Consider the following 10,607-nt stretch of genomic DNA (forward strand, 5'->3'; position numbering starts at 1 on the left):
TAATAAAAGAACATTTAATTGATCATCATGTCAGTTGTGGATAGATTTTATAGCCAATGGCAAATTAATTTGAATCAAAATTCGATAGAAAGGGATGTAAGTCAGGCTATATTGTAGTGGGAAAAATGTTCAGAACTTTCAAAACTGCTTATTTTTACTAAACTCAATCTCTTTAACTCCAATTTATTCCCAATGAAACTATTTGACTACAAAATATGAAACAACAGAATGTTGAAAGAATGGAAATTACAAATAACCTAAAGGGTAAGAACATAATGGGAATAAGCAGAGTGACGCATGATCCCAATGATGATGTATATAAGAAAAGGCATAAAACGTATTACTCTGGCTGTCTTTGAAATAAATGTGCCAGTCTTATAATAAGGTTAAGAACCATCCAGTGAACAACAACTAAAATTAAAGATATCCACCAGAATTGTAAGTGATCCTCCTGAGAGAAGGAGAAAATAAATGAACAAAAAGTCTACAGGATAAAGACTACAGGGTTTGTGATATTCATTAATGACAAGGGTACTCACATCTGTTCTATGAAATTGCTGATTCCCCAAAGTTCAGAAGTAAAAGAAAATACTTCAAAAATTGTTTTTTCCCCAGGATGGTGATTTTTTTTAACCAATCCAATTTGCAATCCTTTTGAACATAGTTGATACACTCCATGAATTGTACATGCACACATGCAAACACATATGCATACAGAGTTGCCACCTGGTCAAATTAATGATGGGCATTTTCTAATTCATCTAAGTTATTCCTCAAATAACAGACCTCTTGTCTAACTTGGGGTCTGGAATAGTTATTTTTTTTCATAATTGAAGAATTAAGGTTTTTCAGAACAAAGACATCTTTCACCTATTTTATCCAAGCAAAGAATCAAGAATACAATATGAAACATATTTATAGCTTTTTCACAGGACAACATCATTTGAAAGTCTATTAATTTTTCCTCACATTATTTTCTTTTTATTTATTTTGGTGAAGCAATTGGTATATATGACTTGCCTAGGGTCATGCAACTAGGAAATATTAATAATCTGAGGCTGGATTAGAACTCACATAATCTTGACTTCAGGACTAATGATCTATCCACACTGTGCCATCTAACTGCTTCCCTCCCTTTGTTATTGTTTTCCTATGATAAATTACAGAACCTGACTGATTTTGCTCAGGAATCCCAGGAAAGTAGGATTTGTGAATTGGAAAAGATAAATAATTCACAAGAAAGTAGGATTTGTGAACTGAAAAAAAAATAATTCACTAAAAAAATAGTGAAATGGAAAAAAAATTCCATAGAGCAAAACAACTCATTTAAAAATTCAATTGGACATTATTTGGAAAAAATGAAAGACCTGAAAAATAGATCTAGGAGAGATAATTGGAGGATTATTGGATTGCTGAAAATTATGATTGAAAAAAGCATCTAGATACTATTTTAAAGGAACTCATCAAAGAGAACTGTCCAGAGGTAATAGAATCAGAAGGTAAAATAGTTTTTGAAAGAATTCATTGAACCCCTTCTGAAAAAGACCCGAAAATAAAAACTCCAAGGAATATTGTGTCCAAATTTCAAAAATATCAGATTAAGGAAAAAAAAATATTATAAGCAGCCAGGAAAAAAATTCAAATACCAGGGTGCCCAATAAGGATCACCCAAGATCTGGCTGCTTCCAAAATAAAGGACTGAAAGGCCTGGAATCTGATATTTCAAAAGGCAAAAGAACTTGGGATGCAGCCAAGAATAAACTACCCAACTAAGCTAAGCACTTTCTTCCAGGGAAGAAGATGGACATTTAATGACACAGAGGAATTCCACTTGTTTCTAAGGAAAAAAAACAGAACTAAACAAAAAATTTGATCTCCAACCATACGACTCAAAAGAAGCAGAAAAGGTAAAAGGAACGCTTGTGAATTGTACTTCTGTTGTGGATATACAAAAAGACTACATGTATAATTTGATTTTACTGATATAACATAAAAAAGGGAAGTAGAAATTGAAATCGCATAATGTGAGAAAAGGGGGAAAGAGGGGATAAAAAGAGGGAAACTACATCCCACAAAGAAGCAAAGGAAACTTATAGCTAAGGGAATTTAGAGAGGGGAAGAACATCGTGTGAATCTTACTCTCATCAGATTTGGCTCAAAGAGAAAATAATTGACATACTTGTTTTACAGAAAATCTTCTCTCACCTCATTAAAAAGGGGGACAGAAAAAGTGAAAAGGAAAAGAATAATAAGGGAAGGGTACAAGAAAAGGGAAGAGATTCAAAGGGAGGAGGGAGGGATCCTAAAGAGAGTGAGCAGCGTGATACAAGTGGGGCACATAAGTTTAAAACTGGGAAAGAGGGTTAGGGGGGCAAGTAAAAGAAAAGCAAAATCCAGGCATAATAAGGTGGCAGGAAATAAACAATTAGTCATTTCAACCATAAATCTGAATGGGATAAACTCTCCCATAAAGAGGAGGCAGATAGAAGACTGGATCAAAAGTCAGAACCCTACAATATGTTGTTTACAGGAAATATATTTAAAGCAGGGAGATATATACATAGTAAAGGTAAAAGGCTGGAGCAGAATATATTATGCTTCAGGTGAAGTCAAAAAAGCAGGGGTAGTCATCCTTATCTCAGATCAAGCAAAAGCAAAAATTAATCTAATTAAAAGAGATAAGGAAGGAAACTATATCTTGCTAATGGGTAGCATAGACAATGAAGCAATATCAATAGTAAGCATATATGCTCCAAGTGATATAGCAGCTAACTTCCTAAAGAAGTTAAGAGAGTTGCAAGAAGAAATAGACAGTAAAACTGTAATAGTGGGAGATCTCAACCTTGCACTCTCAGAATTAGATAAATCAAACCACAAAACAAATAAGAAAGAAATTAAAGAGGAAAATAGAATAATAGAAAAATTAGGTATGATGGCTCTTTGAAGAAAACTGAATGGTGACAGAAAAGAGTATATTTTCTTCTCAGCAGTTTATGGAACCTATTCAAAAATTGACCATATATTAGGACCTAAAGACTCAAAATTAAATTCATGAAGGCAGAAGTAGTAAATGCTTTCTTTTCAGATCATGATGAAATAAAAACTACATTCAATGAAAAGTTAGGGGGAAATAGACCAAAAAGCAACTGGAAAATAAATAATCTGATCTTAAAGAAGGATTGGGTAAAACAGAAAATTATAGACACAATTAATAATTTCGCTCAAGATAACGACAATGATGACTCATCATACCAAAATTTGTGGGATGCAGCCTAAGTGGTAAAAAGGGGAAATTTTATATCCTTTGGGGCTTACTTGAATAAAATAGAGAAAGAGAAGATCAATGAGTTGGGCTTGCAACTAAAAAAGCTAAAAAAAGACCAAATTATAAAACTCCCAATAAAATACTAATTTTGAAATTCTACAATTAAAAGGAGAAAATAATAATATTGAAAGTAAAAAAAAAAAAAACTATTGAACAAATAAATAAAACTAAGGGTTGGTTTTATGAAAAAAAAAAAAAGATGAGACTTTGGTAAAGCTAATTAGAAAAAGGAGAGAGGAAAATCAAATTAATAGTCTCATAAATGAAAAGGGAGAACTTAACACCACTGAAGAGGAAATTAGAGAAATAATAAGGAGTTACTTTGCTCAACTTTATGCCAATAAATTTGATAACCTAAGTGAAATGTATGATTACCTCCAAAAATATAGGCTTCTCAGATTAACAGAGGAGGAAGTAAATTGTTTAAATACTCCCATTTCAGAAAAAGAAATAAAAACAAGCTACTAATCTACCCCTAAAAAAAAATCGTCAGGACCAGATGGACTTACATGTGAATTCTACCAAACATTTAATGAACAATTAGTTCCAATGCTATATAAACTATTTGAAAAAAGTAGGGAATGAAGGAGTCCTACCAAATTGTTTTTATGACACAAACATTGTACTGATACCTAAACCAGGTAGGTTGAAAACAGGGAAAGAAAAATATAGACCGGGGCGGAGCCAAGATGGCGGAGAAGACACACGTGACTTTCTAAGCTCTTCTCTTACCCTCTTTATCAATATTATATCGAGCCTCAAAAATAGTCTTGACTGCTACAATTCGTAAAGATAAGAAGTAGAACAACTCACCGGCCGAAGAAAATCTGCAGTCTCCCCAAAAAGGTTGGTTCCGGGGCCAGGGGGGAGATCGGCGCAGACGGGGAGAGAAATTAGGTTCCGAGGAGAGTCTCAGACCGAGGGTGAAGGCACAGATCTGCCGCTCACAGCCCAAACCCCAGTACAGGCTTTCCTTAAGCGGTATCCTGCACTGGGAGGGACACAGCCGGGTTAGCCTCAACTGCCCAGTGGGAGGTCGGCTTGGGCCATAGAAACTTTTCCAGGCCATTTGCATCGGCAGAAACACTGGGCAGTTTGTGGAAATCTGCAGTCAGCAATCCATAGTCCCTCAAAGGTCTGGCCTGGGGCAGTGACATTACACCACTTAGTCTCTAGCAGGCGTAATCGATAATCCACCAGCCCTACTAAGCAGTTTGATTAGCTCGACCGTTGAATCCACCTCCTGTTGGGGAAGGGAAACCTCACACAGAGCACCCATACCTCGGAGCCAGAAATCGGTTTACTTCTCCTATTCTGCAGAGGAGCTGGTAACCCCCTTGCCTAGAGACTCACCCTAAAGCTTTAAACATGAATAAAAGATGAAAAGAACAATTGACAGCTTCTATGCAGAAAAAGAGAAGGTCAGCAAACCTGAAGAGACCCCAAACAGCAAAATGCATCAGACTGTCCTCCTTTCTAATGCTTCATAGAAGAGACCATAAAGTCTCAAAAAGAGTTGAAGAAAATGGGGAAAAAGAAAAAGAAAGCCTTCAAGAGAACAAACTTCCAAATAAATTGGAAAAAGTTAAAACTCAGGAAGTGCAGGGAAACAAAATTGGTGAATTAAAAATAAAGAACTCAGAAATAGGATCTTGAATTGGAAAGAAAATAATTAAAAAAAAAATTAGTGAAATGGAAAAATTCCACAGACTAAAACAATACATTCAAAACTAATTGACATAAAAAAGAAGTAAAAAAGCTATTGAAGAAAATAATTTTTAAAAAATTAGAACGAACAAATTGAAACTAATGATTCATTGAGACAAGCAAGAATCAGTCAACAAAACCAAAATGACAAACTGGAAAAACCACGAATTATCTTGCAAAAAATGACAGACTTGGAAAATAGATCTAAGAGAGATAATCTGAATTATTGGACTTTCTGAAAACTAATGAAAAAGAAGCCAGATACTATTTTACAAGAAATCATCAAAGAGAACGCCTGATGTAATAGAATCAGAAGGTAAAATAGGCATTGAAAGAATTTCATCGAACACCTTCTGAAAGAAACCCTAAAATAAAAACCCCAAAGGAATATTGTGGCAAAATTTCAGAACTATAAGATTAAGAAAAAATTTTCCAAGCAGCCAAAAAAACCATTTAAATACCGAGGTGCCACAATAAGGATCACCCAAGATTCTTGCCTCTACATTAAAGGAAAGAAGGGCCTGGAATATGATATTCCAAAAGGCACAGAACCGAGATGCAGCCAAGAATAAACTACCCAGCTAAGCTGAGCATTTTCTTCCAGGGAAGAAGATGGACATTTAATGAAACAAATGAATTCCATTTGTTTCTGAAGAAAAACCAGAACTAAACTAAAAATTTGATCTCCAAGAATAGAACTCAAGAGATGCAGAAAAGGTAAAATAACTCTTGAGAATTGTATTTCGTTGTGGATATACAAAAAGAATACATGTATAATTTGATTTACTGATATAACATGAAAAAGGGAAGGATGGGAAAAGGGATGATGGCAGAATAAGGTGGGAAGGAGGGATAAAAGAGGAACCACATCCCACAAAGAGGCTAAGGAAACTTATTACTGAGGGAATTTAGGAGAGGGGGTAACATTGTGTGAATCTTACCTCATCAGAGTTGGCTCAAAGAAAAATAATTGACATTTGTTTTAGAGAATCTCCCCATTAAAAACGGGGGAAGGAAAGGAAAGAAAAGGTAAGGGAAGGAAGGGGAAAGACCAAAGGGGAGGGAGGGTTATAAAGAGGATAAGTATCGTGATACAAAGGGGTACATAAGTTTAAAAGGGAAAGAGGGTTGGGGAGGCAAGAATAATAAAGACAATCTGGGTTATTAGGATGGGGAAATACAGATTTAGTAATTTAACAGTAAATGTAAATGGGATGAACTCCCCATAAAGAGGAGGCAGATAGCAGACTGGATCAAAAGTCAGAACCCTACAATAGTTGTTTACAAGAAACACATTTAAAGCAGGGGATGCATATAGAGTAAAAGTAAAGGCTGGAGCAAAATATATTATGCTTCAGGTGAAGTCAAAAAGCAGGGTAGCCATCCTTATCTCAGATCAAGCAAAAGTAAAAATTGATCTAATTGAAAGAGATAAGGAAGAGTAACTAATCCCTGCTAAAAGGGTACATAAACAACGAAGCAATATCAATATTAAACATATATGCCAAGTGATGTACCAACTTCTAAAGGAGAAGTTAAGAGAGTTGCAAGAAGAAATAGACAACAAAACTGTAATAGTAGGAGATCTCAACCTGCACTTAAATTAGACAAATCAAACCACAAAACAAATAAAAAAGAAAAAAAAATAAATAGAATTTAGAAAATTAGGTATGTTGGATCTTTGGAAAAATTGAATGGAGATAGAAGGGTATACTTTCTTCTAGCAGTTCATGGAACCTATTCAAAAATTGACCATATATTAAGACATAAAGACCTAAAATTAAATGCAAGAAAGCAGAAATATAAATGCTTTCTTTTCAGATCATGATGCAATAAAACTACATTCAACAAAAGGGGGAAATAGACCAAAAAGTAATTGGAAACTAAACAATCTCATCTTAAAGAATGATTGGGTGGAAGCAGCAAATTATAGATACAATTAATAATTTCACTCAAGATAATTGACAATGATGAGACATCATACCAAAATTTGTGGGATGCAGCCAAAGCGGTAATAAGAGGGAATTTATATCCTTAGAGCTTACTTGAATAAAACAGAGAAAGAAAAGATTAATGAATTGGGCTTGCAACTAAAAAAACTAAAAAGACAAATTAAAACCCCCAATCAAATACTAAATTGGAAATTCTAAAATTAAAGGAGAAATTAAAAATATTGAAAGTAAAAACTATTGAACTAATTAATAAAACTAAGAGTTGGTTCTATGAAAAAGCCAATAAAATAGATAAGCCTTGGTAAATCTGATTAGAAAAAGGAGGAGAAAATGAAATTAGTAGTCTTAAAATGAAAAGGAGAACTTTCCACCAATGAAGAGAAATTGAGAAATAATAAGGAGTTATTTTGCTCAACTTTGCCAATAAATTTGATAACCTAAGTGAAATGGATGACTACCTCCAAAAATACAGACTTCCCAGACTAACAGAGGAAGAAGTAAATTGCTTGAATAGTCCATTTCAGAAAAAGAAATAGAACAGGCAATTAAACAACTCCCTAAGAAAAATCCCCAGGACCAGATGGATTTACATGTGAATTTTACCAAACATTTAAAGAACAATTGGCTCCAATATTATATAAATTATTTGATAAAATAGGGAATGAAGGATCCACCAAATTCTTTCTATGACACAGACATGGTACTGATACTAAACCAGGTAGGCTGAAAACAGAGAAAAAATTATAGACCAATCTCCCTAATGAATATTGATGCAAAATCTTAAATAAAGATATTAGCAAAAAGACTACAGAAAATCATCTCCAAGATAATCACTATGATCAAGTAGGGATTTATACCAGGAATGCAGGGCTGGTTCAATATTAGGAAAACTATCAATATAATTGGCCATGTTAATAACCAAATTAACAAAAACCATATGATCATCTCAATAGATGCAAAAAGCATTTGATAAAATCCAACATCCATTCCTATTAAAACATTTGAGAGTATAGGAATAAATGGACTTTTTCCTTAAAATAATCAGCAGCATCTATTTAAAACCATAGTAAGCATCATATGTAATGGAGACAAACTGCAACCATTCCCAATAAGATCTGAGTGAAACAAGTTGCCCACTATCACCGTTATATTTAATATTGTATTAGAAACGCTAGCTATAGCAATAAGAGCTGGAAAGAGATTAGGAATAAGATACATAAGGAAGCCAAATTATCACCTTGCCGATGACATGATGGTATACTTAGAGAACCCAGAGATTCTGCTAAAAGTTATTAGAAATAATCCACAACTTTAGCAAAGTTGCTGGTTATAAAATAAACCCACATAAATCATCAGCATTCTTATATATACTAACAAAATCCAACAGTCAGAGTTACAAAAGAAATTCCATTTAAAGTAACTACTGATAATATAAAATATTTAGGAATCTATCTGCCAAGGGAAAATCAGAAACTTATGAGCAAAATTACAGACCACTTTTCACACAAATTAAGTCTGATTAACCAATTGAAAAATATTAAATGCTCTTGGATAGGGCGAAAATATAATAAAGATGACAATATTACCTAAATAATCTATTTATTTAGCGCTATACCAATCAGACTCCCCAAAAACTATTTTAATGACCTAGAAAAAATAAACAAAGTTCATATGGAAAAACAAAGTCAAGAATTTCAAAATTAATGAAAAAAAATCAAGGATGGTGGAAAGGCTGTACCAGATCTAAAATTATATTATGAGCAGCAGTTACCAAAACTATTTGTATTGGCTAAGGAATAGATTAGTTGGATCGTGGAATAGATTAGGTTCAAGGGATAAACAGTCAACAAATAGCAACCTAGTCTTTGACAAACCCAACGATCCCAGCTTTGGGATAAGAACTTACTGTTTGATAAAAATTGCTGGGAAAATTAAACTAATATGGCAGAAACTAGGCATTGATCCATACTTAACTGCCTACACCAAGATAAGGTCAAAATGGGTTCATGACCTAGGCATAAGAATGAAATTATATAAATTAGAGGAACATAGGATAGTTTACCTCTCAGACCTGTGGAAGGGAAGGTCTTTATGACCAAAAGCAGAACTAGAGATCATTACTGATCACAAAATAGAAAATTTCGATTATACCAAACTGAAAAGTTTTGTACAAAACAAAACTAATGTAGACAAGATTAGAAGGGAAGCAATAAACTGGGAAAATATTTTTACAGTCAAAGGTTCTGATAAAGGCCTATTTCAAAAATATATAGAGGTTAACTCTAATTTATAAAAAATCAAGCCATTCTCCAATTGAAAAATGGTCAAAGGATATGAACAGACAATTCTCAGATGAAGAAATTGAAACTATTTCTAGTCATATGAAAAGATGCTCCAAGTCATTATTAATCAGAGAAATGCAAATTAAGACAACTCTAAGATAACTACACCGTCATATGGCTAAGATGACAGGAAAAAATAATGATGATTGTTGGAGGGATGTGGGAAAACTGGGACATTGTTCATTGTTGGTGGAGTTGTGAACGATCCAACCATTTTGAGAGTAGTTTGGAACTATGCTCAAAAAGTTATCAAACTGTGCATACCCTTTGATGCAGCAGTGTTACTACTGGGATTATATCCCAAAGAGATTATAATGAAACGAAAGGGACCTGTATGTGCACGAATGTTTGTGGCAGCCCTTTTTGTAGTGGCTAGAAACTAGAAACTGAATGGATGTCCATCAGTTGGAAAATGGCTGAATAAATTGTGGTATATGAAAATTATGGAATATTACTGTTCTGTGAAATGACCAACAGGATGATTTCAGAAAGGCCTGGAGAGACTTACACGAACTGATGCTGAGGAAATGAGCAGGACCAGGAGATCATTATATTCAACAACAATACTAGATGATGACAGTTCTGATGGATCAGGCCATCCTCAGCAACAAGATCAACCAAATCATTTCTAATGGAGCAGTAATGAACTGAACTAGCTATACCCAGAACAAGAACTCTGGGAGATGACTAAAAACCATTACATTGAATTCCCAATCCCTATATTTATGCACACCTGCATCTTTGATTTCCTTCACAAGCTAATTGTACGATAATTCAGAGTCTGATTCTTTTTGTACAGCAAAATAATGTCTTGGTCATGTATACTTATTGTGTATCTAAGTTATATTTTAATATATTTAACATGTACTGGTCATCCTGCCATTTAGGGGAGGGGGTGGGGGGGGGTAAGAGGTGAAAAATTGGAACAAGAGGTTTGGCAATTGTTAATGCTGTAAAGTTACCCATGTATATATCCTGTAAATAAAAGGCTATTAAATAAAAAAAAATAAACTCTATTGGCTTAAAAAAAATAAAATACTATTTCTTTTAAAAAATATATAGACCAATTTTCTTAATGAATATTGATGTTAAAATCTTAAATAAGATATTAGCGAAAGGAATATAGAAAATCATCCCCAGGATAATATACCATAATCAAGTAGGATTTATACCAGAAAGGCAGGGCTGGTTCAATATTAGAAAAACTATTAGTATAAGTGGTCATATTAATAACCAAATTTACAAAAACTATAAGATCATCTCAATAGATGCAGAAAAAGC

This window comes from Sarcophilus harrisii, chromosome 6 (genome assembly GCF_902635505.1).
Source record: "Sarcophilus harrisii chromosome 6, mSarHar1.11, whole genome shotgun sequence".
In the NCBI taxonomy this organism is placed as follows: Eukaryota; Metazoa; Chordata; class Mammalia; order Dasyuromorphia; family Dasyuridae; genus Sarcophilus; species Sarcophilus harrisii.